The sequence below is a fragment of the Apodemus sylvaticus genome, chromosome X (genome assembly GCF_947179515.1).
Source record: "Apodemus sylvaticus chromosome X, mApoSyl1.1, whole genome shotgun sequence".
Taxonomy (NCBI): Eukaryota; Metazoa; Chordata; class Mammalia; order Rodentia; family Muridae; genus Apodemus; species Apodemus sylvaticus.
This window is the reverse complement of record NC_067495.1, coordinates 58,000,910-58,017,405: the sequence shown is the minus strand read 5'-3', so window position 1 is coordinate 58,017,405 and position 16,496 is coordinate 58,000,910. Positions and strand designations below refer to the sequence as shown.

At 37.2% G+C, this 16,496-nt stretch overlaps 1 protein-coding gene across 2 annotated transcripts in view; it reads left to right on the top strand.

Moving 5' to 3' along the window:
- The first annotated feature begins 10,113 nt into the window (after positions 1-10,113).
- Positions 10,114-16,496, top strand: part of Eda2r (ectodysplasin A2 receptor) — a 41,314-nt gene continuing 34,931 nt past the window's right edge. Inside the window, exons 1-2 of one of the 2 annotated variants that reach the window (XM_052171601.1) lie at positions 10,114-10,188; positions 15,915-16,011. The gene's annotated coding sequence lies outside the window, so the exon portion shown is untranslated. Of the gene's footprint in view, positions 10,198-15,914; positions 16,012-16,496 lie in introns of both variants that reach the window. The other variant, XM_052171600.1, reaches the window with a different exon arrangement.

The following is a 16,496-nucleotide window of genomic DNA, read 5'->3' as shown; positions in this document are numbered from 1 at the left end:
TCCTGTAGGCCAAAAGAGAGCACATGGGGTAAGAAGCCTGGTTATACTGTGTTAGGCTGTTGATAAATGATCATATGGAAAGAGTACGTACAGAGTACTCTAGTCAGAAGTTTTAAATGATTTTACTAGTATATATGAATTACATATAGTGATAGGTTTAATTTTTACATTCTCACACAAGTACCTACTACAATTTGATCAAACATTTATGCCTTATTACCTTCTCTTGTTCCATTTCTTTTCCTCTCACTCTTACAAACTAGCTCCTTTCTACTTTTATGGTGGTGGTGGTGGTGGTAGTAGTGGTGGTGGTGGTGGTGAGGGGGTGGTGTGTGTGTTTGTGTGTGTGTGTGTGTGAGAGAGAGGGGGGGAAGGGAGTTTCATTGAGGTTTTTTGTTTATTTACAGAAGCATAGATGAGGGGTTGTTGACAGGAATACAGGCACCCTTTCAGTGACTGTGATGTTGAGGAAACTGTCTCCCCCATCAACTATTCCATTCAGACTGAATAAATTATCAGGCAAAGTTTAGATGCAGGATATCCTCTTTACCTCATGAAGTGTCTTGTGCAGATTTTATGCAAGTAAATTATGGCTTTTTACAGTTCAAGAGTACATCAGCCATATTATCCTTCAAAGACCTTGTTTCACATGTTCTTGCCTCTGCTTCTAGCTCTTACTGTCTTTCTCCTACTTTCATGGCATTTCTTGAGCAGTGGAGGGAGGGATAGAGATGTCCAGTTCATAGCCAAGCATGCAACAATTACTTATTCTCAGGAATTTGATTTGCTGAGTCTCTTTAGTTGCATTTTCCATGCAAAAGAGAATCTTCTCAAATGAAAGCTAACAATAGCACTTATATATAGGCCTAAACATAGTTATTCAGAAGAGATTTGGTTAGTATATTATGCCAGTTTATCCTAGCAAAAGCACTGTCTTTCCTACTAGGGCCTTTGGCCTCTCTAGGCATGGACTTTGTATAATTTTATAGTATCTGGCCCAGTATCTGGTCAAAACTTTAAGAAAAGAGGAGAGACTAACTTGCTCATTAAGGAGGAGATAGTATAGATCTAGATTCTCCTTAACTTTATAATGGGAGGAGGATTCAAATGAGTTTGTGGGTAGAGAGGGTGACCAAAACTGAGAAGAAAACTAATATTGATACCAGTGAAGATGTAGATGATTGATGGTGCTTGTCCACAAGTGGCAGGAAGAAGCGGTTCGTTTTCCCTCCTCTCCTCTCAGAGGGAAGGCCAGGATGAGCAAAGAGGACATTACTATTATGGATTTAAGTGAAGGAAGCAGGTGTCCTTGACCAAAAATGGCAAAATCTGTCTTTTATCCTGAAAATTCATTTCTGAGTGGGAAATTTAAGGAAAGATATGAAGTACACAGAAGTTTTCCCGGTAGGATAGGATGGTCCATTTTGGGAAGGAATAAAATGGATTGTTTTAAAATGTAGCAGTGAAAACTTCAAGGATCATATATTTTTAAGTGTCCTGAATGATTTGCTACTTGTAGCACTATGTAGAATTACCTATCATTACTGTGCCTCAATTTTCTCAGTCACAAAGTAAAATCTTGCACATAGAACATTTAACACAGGAGCTAACATGGAGAGTTGATGAAGTGATAAAATTTTAGTTGTCACTACTATTTATTATATACTTTTGATATTTACTTTTTTAAATTGAGGATCATTGAAAATTGTGTGTGGCGGTTACTGTGAGGCCTCAAGGGAGTCAGTCTCAAGGATCAACTTAAACATAATAGTTTTGAGCGTTTGGCCTTCTCATCTATTCATATGTTAATTCATTTATTAAAGACTTCTAATAGATTTAATGTAATTTGTCAAAACATGTACTCCAGGTGCTATTTTTGGCCTGAATATCAAACAGTAAAATGATACAATATGTTTTTGAAACACAAATCTACATTCCAGAGAGACAAATTAGAGTCAGAGAAGAGGGTCAATTGAATAAACTCTCAGATATTCCAGTATCTGAGTGGTAAATAGAGAATACAAATCCTGAGGAAAGTATAGAGGAAGTAAGGAAAACAAGAGTCATAATTTTTATGAAAGTCAAGGCAAGAGTCAAAAAAGAAAGGGACCCCACAATTCCAGAAGTTCTAAGGAACTTAAATAAGTCAGAGTCTCTAAGTCTGATAGCAAGTTATCCATGAGTACTCTTAAGGAGAACATAATATAGTGAGTTCAAAAATGAACAGGTTGAGCCAGATATAGTGGTTTATATCTTTAAAGCCGGCTTTAGAGATTCTATAGTTGGTGGGTGTCTTAGTCAGGGTTTCTATTGCAGTACAAACATCAGGACCAAGAAGCAAGTTGGGGAGGAAAGGTTTATTCAGCTTACACTTCCACACTGCTGTTCATCACCAAAGGAAATCAGGACTGGAACTCAAGCAGGTCAGGAAGCAGGAGATGATGCAGAGGCATGATGTTACCTACTGGCTTACTTCCCCTGGCTTTCTCAGTTTGCTTTCTTATAGAGCCCAGAGATGATAGCACCCACAAGGGGCCCTCCCACCTTGATCACTAATTGAGAAAATGCCCCACAGCTGGATCTCAAAGGAGGCACTTTCCCAACTGAAGCTCCTTTCTCTGTGATAACTCCAACTTGTGCCAAGCCAGTACAATGGGTTATAAAAGACACTGTCTCAACAAACCAAAACTGAAAAAAAAAAAAAAGAAATGAAGAAGTAAATGTGATCATATAAAACCAATACCTATGGTAAATTTTTGCATCATCTTGGCTTAAAATAGAAAGACAAAGAAGCCACTGATGGCAAAATGATTACAAAGATACATGAGAAATAGAAACAGACAATAGGAATGAATGCTGACAGATCATTTTGAGACAAAATGAAACACTTAAATGTGATAGAAACATGAGCTTGAGGAAGGAGAGGTCACGGCTCTTTTATTTTTGAAAATGAAATGGTCTGTTAAGTGTTTTAGAGTAGCATCTGAGTCTTGACTAAAAGGAATGAGCTTGAAATAGTTATTTTTAGCAAATGGAAAGAATCATGATTCAGGATGAGGCAATACATTAATTTGCTGTGATAGAACTTAGCTGAAGTTTGAAAAATGACATGAATAAAAGTAATTATTTTAATACCCTAGCTTTCTGATCTAGAAGACCCAAGCCATTCTGTGAGACAGCTATGGACAAACTTATTTACACATATTACATATGCGGATTAATATACAAAAGAAAATGACTGTGTATGTCAGGGATGTTGCTAGACTTATGAGAAACCAAAGAATCAACTCTATGGCCCTACTAGCTCAAGATGCAACAATTATGACTTTCATTTGCACTCTTCAGACTTTACAGATTGAAAGAGCCTTCATATAACTGAATAGCAATTTTTCTATTATAGTAAGTCACTCTAACTACATTTTACCCTTGAATTAGAAGCTATTCTGGCTTCTTGGAGAATTTAGTAAGGCTAATATTCCTAAGTGGCATGAGGAATATCGGAAAGTTGGCATTAGAGAGCCCTAAATCTCTGTGTATGGTCCAAGAAGGACCTATTTGCAGCCATATATATGCATAGGGGAGGCTGGAACTGCCTATTCTCCAGTTGGGTATGTAAGGTAGGATCTAACAATGATGTATAACCAGAGAAACAAGGATTATATTCTTTGTTCTCATGAAATAAGTTCCAGGATTTGGGGGAGCCCCAAAAAATGGAGTGACACAGTTCAGTTTCCATTGCCCATGGAACTCACATAGATTCCATATAGATAAAATGGGTGAGAGCTTTACTCTGACTCAGTGCCATACTATGCCTAGGGTATTTGGAGCTAGTGCTGAGGAAAAGCTCATTTGTTCATTGGAATCCCGAATGCAGGGGTAATTCCATGAGCTTATATTAGGGTATTCTTGGTAGTTCTTTCTGAAAACATTTGAATGAAGAACTAGAGGAAGTGATAGAGGCATAATAGTGACTGGGCATAGGGTAATGATGATGGCTGTGGAAGAAATGTTTAAGTTGAAAGAAGTCTAAGGAAGACCACTTCTTAGCATTACAAGTATTATAAAGATACTAAAAGCGTTGACCATATGGTAAAAAGGAATAGTAGATTAGATAGAAGTTATATGGGAAGTGGTGGTTGTCAGATTGGAGTAGAGTAGATTATAAATTATTATAAATCACAATTAACACATTTGGCTTTTTACTATGAATAAGCCCACTGACAGAATGGTTGGATTTACTAATACTTTAAAAGGGCCAATCTGACTTCTATGCTGAGATATGACTAGAATAGGGGAATTACAAAAGGCAGGAGAACACATGGCTAGAGTTGAAGTAAATGTTCTGAGTTATGAAATTTAGAATGAATTTTAGAGACAGAAAGAACTAGTGAATTATATACAGGGTTATTAAAAAAAATAAAGCCTTCCCGTTTCCATCTGTACCCAGAGCAGATCCTGTGCCACAGTGCACCATACCCAAATACCTTGGGAGAGAGCTGGTCTCCTAGGAGTACTGACACATCTGTGAGCACAGGTAAGACCACCACTTCTGCTCAAATACCTGGCCCAAGAGGGTCCTAACCTGAGCTATTAGGATACAGGAACCAAGGAAGAGCCAGGGACAGAATCTTTCTGATTTCCATTTGTACCCTGGAGCTGACCCTGTGCCAACCTCTCCATACCTAAATTCCCCCCAGAGAGAACTGATCTCCCAGGAATTCTGATACACAGGCTTGCAGGAGGGACAAGTCACGGTCAAGAGAAAGCAAGACCAGCTAGCACCGCAGATAACCAGGTGGCAAAAGGCAAGCACAAGAACCTTACCAACTGACACCAAGGCTTCTTGGAATCATCAGAACTCTGTACTCCCACAACATTGAGCCCTGGATACCCCAACACACCAGAAAAGCTAGACTCTGATTTAAATTCACATCTCATGATGATGATAGATGACTTAAGAAAGACATAAATAACTCCCTTAAAGAAATACATGAGAACACAGGTAAACAGGTAAAAGAACTTAAAGAGGAAACACAAAAATCCCTTAAAGAATTGCAGGAAAATGCAATCAAAGAGGTGGGGGAATTGAACAAAACCATCCAGGATCTAAAACTGAAAATAGAAACAATAAAGAAATCAAAAAGGGAGACAACTCTGGTGATAGGAAAGCTAGAAAAAAGATCAGGAATTATAGATGCAAGCAGTACCAACATATTACTAGAGATAGAAGAGAGAATCTCAGATGCAGAAGATAGCATAGGAAACATTGACACAACAGTCAATGAAAATGAAAAATGCAAAAATCTCCTAACACAAAATATCCAGGAAATCCAGGACACAATGAGAAGGCCAAACCTAAGGATAGTAGGCATAGAAGAGAATGAAGAATATCAACTTAAAGAACCAGTAATTATCTTCAACAAAATTATAGAAGAAAATGTCCCTAACCTGAAGAAAGTGATGCCCATAAACATACAAGATATCTACAGAACTCCAAATAGATTGGACAAGAAAAGGAATTCCTCCCATCACATAATAGTCAAAACACAAATTGCACAAAACAAAGAAAGAATATTAAAAGCAGTAAGGGAAAAAGGTCAAGTAACATATAAAGGCAGACCTATCAGAATTACATCAGACTTATCACCAAAGACCATGAAAGCTAGAAGAGCCTGGGGAGATGTCATACAGACCCTAAGAGAATGTAAATGTCAGCACAGGCTATACCCAGAAAAACTCTCAATTACCATAGATGGGGAAAACAAGATAGTCCATGACAAAACCAAATTTACACAATATCTTTCCACAAATCCAGCCTTACAAAGGATAATAAAGGGAAAACTTTAACACAAGGAGGGAAACTGTACCCTAGACAAAGCAGGGGAAAAAAGTAATCTTTATTCAACACACCCAAAAGACAATAGCCACACAAACATAAAATAACATAAAAAATAACAAGAAGCAACAATCACTTTTCCTTAATATCTCTTAATGTCAATGGACTCAATTCCCCAATAAAAAGACATAGACTAACAGACTGGATATGAAAACATGACCCAACATTTTACTGCATACAGGAAATGTACCTCAGTGTCAAAGAAAGACTCTATCTCAGACTAAAGGGCTGGACAACAATTTTCCAAGCAAATGCTCTCACGAAACAAGCTGGAGTACCCATAGTAATATCGAATAAAATCAGCTTTCAACACAAAGTTATCAAAATGGATAAAGAAAGACACTTCACATTAATCAAAGGAAAAATCTACCAGAAAAATCTCAATCCTGAACTTCTATGCTCCAAATGCAAGGACACCCTAATTCATAAAAGAAACTTTACTAAAGCTCAAAGCATACATTGCACCTCACACAATAATAGTGGGAGACTTCAACACCCCATTCTCATCAATAGACAGATCATGGAAACAGAAGCTAAATAGAGACACAGTGAAACTAACAGAAGTTATGGACCAAATGGATTTAACAGATATCTATAGAACATTTTATCCTAAAACAAAAGAATATACCTTCTTCTCAGCATCTCACAATAACTTCTCCAAAATTGACCATATAATTGGTCACAAAACAGGCCTCAACAGATACAAGATGATTGAAATAATCCCATGCATCTTATCAGATCGCCACGGACTAAGACTAGTCTTCAATAACAACAAAAACAGCACAAAGCCCATATACATGCGAAAGCTGAAGAACATTCTACTTGATACCTTGGCCAAGGAAGAAATAAGGAAAGAAATCAAAGACTTTTTAGAATTTAATGAAAATGAAGCCATAACATGCCCAAACTTATGGGGCACAATGAAAGCAGTGCTAAGAGGAAAACTCATAGCTCAGAGTTCCTCCAAAAAGAACTGGAGAGAGCTTACAGTAGCTTGACAGCACATCTGAAAGCTCTAGAACAAAAAGAAGCAAATACACCCAGAATGAGTAGATGGCAGGAAATAATCAAACTCAGGGCTGAAATCAACCAAGTGGAAACAAAAAGAATCAACAAAAAAAATGGAGCTGGTTCTTTGAGAAAATCAACAAGATAAATCCTTAGCCAGAATAACCACAGGGCACAGAGACAATATTCAAATTAACAAAATAAGAAATGAAAAGGGAGATATAACAGCAGAAACTAAGGAAATTTTAAAAGTTATAGATCCTACTATAAAAGCCTATATTCAACAAAAATGGAAAATCTGGAAGAAATGGACAGTTTTCTACACAGATACCAAATACCAAAGTTAGATCAGTATCAGATAAAGCATCTAAATAGTCCCATCACCCATAAAGAAATAGAAGAAGTCATTAAAATCTCCCAATCAAAAATAAATACCCAGGACCAGATGTGTTTCGTGCAGAATTCTATCAGACCTTCAAAGAAATCTTAATACCAATACTCTTCAAACTATTCCTCAAATTAGAAACAGAAGGAACTGGTTCTATGAAGCCATAGTTATGCTGAGTATTCTCCCTTGGAGATGGAACAGTTTCTGTCTAATTAGCAGCTTGCTATAGTTTCCTTTCACAGAGGACTTCATAACAGATTTTTTCTACTTTTATCATGCTTAATGTTCCAAAAAGATTTTAAAAACTGGTTGAGTGCATATTACTTTTACCTTCAAAAGATATCATGTATATTTAAGAGGCATTTAATTATTATAAATTATTTTGATGGCTTAAAATGTCAATACTGAGCTGTATATTTTAAAATAAATTTTATTCATTTAATAAAAAATAAAATATAAGTAAATAAAAAAGTAAAGTCAGAGATTATTCTGTTATTTCTGATCTCATAAGTTGTTAGGATAAATACATTAATAGATAAAATGAGTTAAAGAATGCTTGTCAAGTTCTCAGTGAAGATCAACAATTATTCTATTATTGGACAAATTATAGAAGGAGGCAGTGTTGCTTAGAGACATTTTCCAAATAATGACAATAACTTAAGAACTCTGAAGAGTTTTATTTTTATTTTTGTAACTTTTCTCTTAGTTTTCTACCAGATATCTTCATGGAGTACTAGGATTCATTTTGGCTGTAAAATTTGTGTAGTGAACCCTACCTCAAAATATGACTGTTAGTGACAAAATAACATAAATTACATGATTGATTGTTTTAATTTAAATCTGAAATGTCTCCCAAGGGCCCATTTGTCCACAGCTTGGACAACAGCCCATGGTGCTACTAGAAAATGCTAGAGCTTTCAAGAAGTGAGGTCTAGTGGGAGATAGATTAGTATTCGAGAGTCTATCTTTGAAAAAGATAGTGAGACCCATATCATTTGAAAGGTTTCTCTTTTGAATTCTGGTCATTAGGTAAATGGCTTTGTGCCACTGACATGATAAGCTAAATTACCACAAAACAGGAAAAAAAAAAAAAACAGAGGCAACCAACCATGGACTGAAAGCTCCAATACTATGAGCCCAAGCAAGCCTGTGTTTTTCACAAGTTGATCATTGTTTTTATAGAATCTGGCTAACAGAGATGAGCAGCTAAAGTTGCTTTTGTCCACTATCTAGATCTTTATTATTAAATACATTGTCTGAGACTCAGATGCAACTATATCAAATGGGAATGCTGCTAGAAAACCCGTCTCAGCCTCACATCAGTGATACTTATTTTGAATTTCTGTGTTATCAGAAACCCTACGCGACTGTGTGTGTACATTGGCATGTGAGAAGCACCACTTAAGAATTTCAAGGCTCAGAACCTGTTAAAATTTCAAATACAGAAAGCAATATATGATATTATATATGATAGACATTATGTGAGTTTACACATGAAGTTGGCATGGCCAAGTGTTCTAATCCACAAAACAGCATTCTTTTTACTACAATGGAGTCTCAAAACTCAGCTAGCTCAGACATTCTCATTTGTAGAAGATGGAGGAAAATCAGAGACTCCCTCTTTTAGAAAAAATTGCCATCTTTGTGAGAAGAGGCAGATTCTTCCTCTATTAGTTGCCCCTCCTCCCTACTCAGGACAAAATTAGCTATGTAGGCTAGGAATTTTCATTTTATTCTCAGAGATGATGTTAGATGGCCCCAAATCATATTAATGTATGTATGTATAAAGATTTGTATGCATGCATGTATTTATATTCAAATTTCACTTGTCTATAACTAAATTCTAGTCATTATTCTAATCCAGTTCTGCTCTTTTCCTCCAAAGGATTTCAGCCTTTGAGACTTGATTCTAAATTCCTGTTTATGCACGGCTCAGACCAGGGGAGGTTTCTTAGTTTTTTCAAGCACATTGTTTGGTTCTTTCCTCTACACCTTGACTCAAGCTTCCATTTCTTCTTATTTATAAGGCATTTCAGGACATCCCCTAATTCTGTCTGTGAAGTCAGACTCTAAGAAAGTCTCATTGTTGGAAGAGCATATATGTATGTATATGCTCTTATATATATACTCATATATTTATACTCATATATATGATCATATATATGATCTATATATGTATACACACACATATGTGATATATATATACATACACACACACACACACACACACACATACATATGTGTGTGTACCATGTAACTATATATAGTGAGAGAGACCCAGAGACTCAACAGAGGTAAAAGGATGGCTTAAATTCAAAGGATCCAGTTTTTCTTCATTTTTAGTAGTCTTTCTCAAGCTTCATATTTTCTGTTAAAAATCTTAATCTTCTGAAGGTATTAATATAAAAATGCAAAGCCAGAGCCACAAAGTGGCTTCTCCTCTCAACTTGTGTCTGAGAATCCTTACTTTTTCAACTTTTGGTTTTTTTCTGGAACCCCAAGCCTGCTAAATCATGCACAGAACTTTGAAAACTGAGCTGCATTTTGCTAGCTGCCTCCTCCCTTCCTCCACACAGATTAGGCTAGATCTAACTCTGGGCCCTTCCCTCCCTAGGCCCAGCTTCAGTTCCTGGAGCTTTAATAACTCTTGCCAGACTTGTGACTTGGCCAGTGTTTACCCGCCAGACTCACACAGTCCTTTCAGGGGCGGAGTTTATTTGCATAACCACTCCCAGACATATAAAATGGTCCAATAGCTGTCCTGCATTCCTTGCTGGGGAGAGGAGGGGGATAGGCGTAACATGAAAGAAATAGAGGATGTATTTGATCTGTTGTTGCCACACGTGGAAGTGAAATGACTCCAGCAGAACTCTGGTTGCAACGGATTCCACCAATTGTGAGAGCGGTATGCCGTCTGGGGGCTGAGGGGCGGCTGTTGGGCTTGGTGTCTGCTCTGTACTCGAATGATTTCTGTTCAGAGAATCCCATTGCAAGATCCATCCATTGATCTTGACAGAGTAAGTGTGGGGACATCCTTCGTGTGGTAAATCACTTGGAACCTGTGGCACGTAGGGACGGAAATAGAGGACCACCAGAGGACTATATCAGATGTCCCTGTAAGAGTGCTACAAAGTCAGCATGACTTGGGGGAAGAAGGGATTCTTTGGCTGTCAGTCATTCTGTTTGTGCCCTGACAGCACTCTCCTAGATGTCAGAAACTTAGGCTGTTATCCCTATGGCGTTGGGTAATCAGTTCCTGCCTGTGCAGGTTCGAACAGGGGCCAGATGGCCGCTGGGAATATGCCCGGACTTGTCCAACAACCCTGTGCATATGGGATCCAGAGATAAGGAAGAGAAGGAGCCTGGGAGTTAGCTGTTGGAGAGGAGGAGGGAATGGATTGGATGTGCAGAGCATCCTGTGGAAAGCTGAACTACTAGCCCACCCACGTGGTGCCTGGGCAAGTCCGGGCCTGTGTAAAAAGCAATTTGGCACTGTGTATGGGGGCTTTCAATCCAGCCCCGTCACCAGTGCGACTGAGTTTCATTTGATCACTTGCTGCTGGAAGCCGAGCCCAGGACAGTGATATTTTGATCCGGCCTCACCCCAAACACTGGCCAAGGCCCAGACAGCTGCAAGAACTGGCAGGGTGAAAGCAGAAGGACCTGCCAGAGACTAGGCTGGGAAAACAGGCTGTAAGATCTCATTTTGACAGATTTTGGCAGTGCTGGCCAATTTTGTGTAGGGCGATAGGAGGTAGTAAATTGTGGAACTCTCTGTCGAGGTAACGTTCCTGTCCCCCTTGACCCACCATACCTTTCATCCAACATAAGATGCATACTGAATATTTGCCCTCTATCACCAAGTTTGAAGTACTAAGCCTTATTAGAGGCTGTTCCCTCTGGGGCCTTAACAGACCCATCTTTAGTATAGGAAGACAACCAATTCTGCACAAGATGAGCTTTAAACATGCAAGCAAAATGCTCTGAAGTTGTCAAGTAAGGACCATATCAACTAGAACTAGAGAAACACAGAAAGGGGATTGTTTGTTTTTTGTTTGTTTGCTTGTTTGTTTGTTTTTGGATCACTTTTGACTGTTTCATTTTTCACCAGAAGTATTGAGGGAGACTAGCCTCAGGTTTCTTTGGGACCTGATACAGTCCCATGTAGATAAGGCTAGATTGAATGATACTTATTAGCTGAGGAGGACTTTAATTTTCGATCTCCCTGCTTCTAAGTCCTAATACTTTAAGTATAGGTTTGTGTTCATTCTGCCCAGCTGACTGTGGTTCAATCCTAACACCTTTGCTTGCTAGAGAGCGAAAGTATTTGTATTCAGATCTCATTCCACCATATAGTGACTGTGTGACCTTGGAGAAAAGGAACATTTCTCCCTCTCTGAGCTTCATTTTACTACAGGCAACAGTTGAGTTAATAATAGTACCAACATCATCGAGTTATTGTGAGGATGCTCTGAAATAATCCATGCAAAATACTTGCACACGCTTAGCACAGTGCAAAATAAGCACTCAATAAACGTTAGCCGTTATTATTTAAGATAGATTATGTAGCACAGATTGGATTTCAACAGGTGGAAAAAGGAGAGAAGGCATTTTAAGTAGAGAAAACATGAGTAACGGCCTGACAGCTAGGAACTCAGAGCACAGAGTGTGAGAAAGGAGCAATAGTTGAGGTGGATGTTTTAGTACAATTAGGGAAAAGTACAAGTTAGATTGATGGGAAACAACACAAGACTGGATTCTTGAGGTTCTGTTTATTAGACAGAGGATCATAGAGCCACTGTGAGTTTCTTTTTCCTTATTTATTTATTTATTTATTTATTTATTTATTTATTTATTTATTCACTTTATATCCCAATTGCTGCTGAACTGAAGAAAAGTCAGATCTATACTTCAGGCAAATGTGTAAGCAAGGCTTGAGGAAGAATACACAATAGTGGACAAATGAAAAGTAAACAACCCCCCCTCTGCCGCCCACCGGACCCGATGTAGTGGCTATGAGAACAAAAAGGAGGCTACATAATCTATTGATCAAGTCATAGGAACTCTGACTGTTTAGAAATTTGAAGTTGATGAATTGCATGGGGTTTAAAAAGGGAAGGATGGTGGGTCTCTTATGGGTGGCTTATACTTTTGAAAGAGCACTTATTTTTCATCCCATCTCTCTGGATAGAGTTACAGACAGATGTTTTTAAATCTTGGGTAGACTTACCTGATGTTTGGAATCCTAAGTGCATTGTGTGCACAGCATTTTCTTGCTGCATTAGTATTTACTAGTTGTATATAACAAAGAGGTTTTTTTTCTGTCTACCTATGGAATCATGAGTAAGCCTGGGGAGAAAATTAAAATTTCCCTAAGCTTCTGTTTTCTGGAAAAATGGGAAATAGTTCCCTCTTACTGAATGGATTAAAAATGATAATCCCTGTAAAAGACCTAGCCCAATGCTTGATGAATAGCAGGCTTTTGTGAGTCATATGCTTCCTTTTACAACAACTCACTTCACCTTTAAGCATCCATCTCATCTCTGTCTGAACATTTCTAGAGGAAAAGTCTTCATTGTTCTCTGAAAGAACCCATCATCTGTGCGTGGGGAAATCCTGGCCTGTTGGTAGTTGTTTCCTTTGTCCGGCTGCGTTTATTATGCCTCTCTGACTTGTATTCAGATGTTCTAGGAGAGCTTGCTGGGGATACTTACAGCAACCTACTTCTCTTTTCTGAAAGTTCAGAGATCTGAAGATAAGAGACCAACGTTCCCTCATATTATGTTCCCTGATAAAGCAGCTGGTTTCTTCCATTTCTAGGCTGACTTGATATTAAATAAATATAAGTCTGAAGTTTTAAATTATACAAAAGTTGAGTGGTAACATCTTCAGAGAGATGGCAATAACTCTAAAAGAAACACGATGGGAGCATGTGACAAGATTCTTTATAATGTATTATATCCTTCAATTCTTTAATTGCATCATTTCTTTGTAGACAGTGCTTAAAGAAAATGAAACCTGCTCAAGATTGTTTGGTCTGTATGTGTCTGAGTCATAACTACAAGCCACATTTTTTCTAATTCATTTTTTTCTTCATTTACAGCAGCTGTTTGTATATAAAATGATGGCTAGTTAGGTTAATTCTTACACTAGAGAGGATGATAATCATTCAATTGCCCTGTACCAGGTATTTTGTCTTTGAAATCTTTTGGTAAGAAAAAACAGGGAGAAAAAGTCCCAAAACCCAAAAGAAAAACAAATAATAACTCGGTGTAGAAACCTCAGGCAGGCCATATAGCCTTTCTTTACTTAGATGGCTACCTGATACATTCCCTGCAGACAAGTTCCTTATTCAGAACGGAAGTTTGTGAAGCAGAAACTAGTTTTTCTCTGCTTCTTTTAGAAGACTGGCTCCACCTATATATTCTCACCTAAGGTGCTTAATGGGAAGACTACTGGTCAGTTTTATCATCATTCTTTATACTAGAAGGAAAATTACTAGATAAATATGAGAGATACAAGGATGGCTCTAGTCTGCCTTAGATTAGAATTAACTATGTTTTTCAGTGTTTCTCTAGACCTGTTCTCTTATAGATGATAATAAGGATTTTTCATTCCAGTGTGGCTTTCTCTCTTTTGACTAAGTTCTAACAGAATGCCTAACTTTGAAAACAATCATCAACTGAGTGGTTAGTGACTAATCATCTATCCTGAAGCATCTAAAGCTACTCTATATAAGTATCCCTAAGAGACGCCAACCCACACTGAAAAAGTGAAGTGGTTTCCATATAATATATGATGGAATCAAACAGTAAAATGTCATTATTTCCAGGAGGTTGTTAGTCACTATTGTGACTAAGCCAGAAAGTGTGGGCAGTACTACTTCCCTTTCATGAACTACCTTTCCTGAACCAGTCTACCCTTTGAAATTTTTTTCTGGTTGAGATATTACAGAGCCAATATTCTGTTGGGAGAATAAGAGGTAAAGAGAAGCTGATCTTTGGTAATATAGTGGACAATCAGACTGAAGGTGGCCTACTTCTTTGTGTATTGGAAACAGACAATACACTATATAACTTTGAGGAATATTTTTTGTTCTTTTAGTTCCAGTTTTCTGACTTGGATCCTAAGGACTGAAGTTACCTGGATATACCCTTGTAGAATTTCATACCTATATAGTCCAATCAGTTCTAACTTATATTTTATCCATTTGTGAAAAAAGGAGAAAAAAAAGCATAATGAAGACATATTGTGAGTACTTAGTTGCCTGCTATTAAGGATGTCAAATAGCGATAGATGGTAGTTTCCTCTAAACAAAAAGATGAGGCTATTATGACCTCTTGTGTGGGAGTTTTAGAAATCTGAAATTATTTCTGAAAGTTATTTCACAGAGCATAATTATATATGAAATAATAGATTTATTTTTACCAGATATTTTTATAATGTCAACTCTTTCAAGTTCTATATTTTGTCTTCTTCATAGGCATTTTTCACATTTTCTTTTCTGTAAGGATTTTAGTTAGCATACAAAACTGAGTTTCTTTGTGACATTTTTATAAGTGTATACCCTTCCCTGTTTCTTGGGCATGTCTTTAAAAGAGAGGGTGGAACTACTTTAGCAATGGAACATCATTTTCTACAAATAGGACTCAATCTCTGAGCTGATTTTTCCCAGTCTTATTGTATGGTTTTGCCTTGCGTTGTGTTACACATGCCTACTGGCTTGCCCACTATTTCTGTAGGATATTTTATTCCCTGGCTTTGAGAGGGAGAGATGGCATATTTGATTATTGTTGGGTAAAAAGGACTAACAGAGTCAAGGTGATCCAGTTCTTCTAGATTGCTTGGTAATCTAAACAGAGTAGAAATAATATGATGTAAGACCAAACAATAGGAAGGGAAATCAGAAATTAGACCATACTTCCTGAGTCATCCACATAAAGAAATCATATAATTTTGATTTTTTTCTGGGACGCTCTGGCAAACTTCCTTGATTAGCTAATGAGTCTCCACTTTGAGCACTTAATGGGTAGATAACTAATTATTGTTCATGGCACAGTTTCATGTTGTCTTATGGTAGTCAATACACAAACCAGTGACTCATTTAAGGTTCGGTAACAATAGAGCAAATCAGAGGCTTAAAATATTGGCTCAATATTGACATTGTCTGTGGCTTTTCTCTACTACCCTTTCCTACTTTGCTTGGAATGGAGCACTAACAGTCATAGCAACTCTTCACATATGAAGCACAATCTGGACTTTCCACAGCACTTTCACACACATTGTTTCATTTTTTCCCTTGAACATAATCCAAAGTAGTTTCTGTGCCTTTTGCTTGGGATGACTGTTTCAGCAGAAATCATAATCAGCCTGGGATTGACTGGTCTTAATTTTATTAATGCTTTCATTAATCATACTTCTATATGGTTTTATAGGTTTTGGCCATTTCTTCTGGTCAGTTTACAGTTTTCTAAGTTGTATTTGTCTTTTTTGAAAAATCTGTGTCCTTTTGTGTGGTAGCTGTGTGTGCATGCACACATTCTGAAATTTAACTTATATATTACAGTTTGCCTTTGGATAAGTAAATGTGACCCTAGTCAAGTATTAATTCTACCTCTGCAGTGACAACTGACTTGAAAAAGAACTCTATATTTCTGCCTACCTCAGATGGGACATCACCTCTTGCTGTGTGCACTGTAATAAACGGCAAAGCAAACAGGTGAGTCTTTAATTATATATAACTCCTTTTTATTTTCTTGAAGTTGATATCATTAATAGATGAAATTTTACACTCATTAGGAAAATTGAAAAAGAAGCCAATGAAATCTACAATAGGCAACCATGTTCTCTCAATTATTTTCATCACAGGCATATATTTTAAGACATTTAAGCACAAAAGGACAATTTACTTTCTAAATATGTGTTCTACGGATCAAGCCTTTTGATCTAAGGATCAAAGCCTTTGTCAGGCTTTCATGATAAATCCATTGCTCTACTCACTGAGCTATTTTGCTGAATGAAATTTTACTTTTACACAAACCAAAATCAAAACTACATATCATAACCCTTTTGCCCATGCCTGTATCAAAATATTACTGTAACAATATTATCACTATTATTATCTAGAAGTCCTTTTTATCCTTTGTTCAAATAATAAATACTTATTTAGTACCTAAAGTATAATAGTCACTGTTTTAAATATTT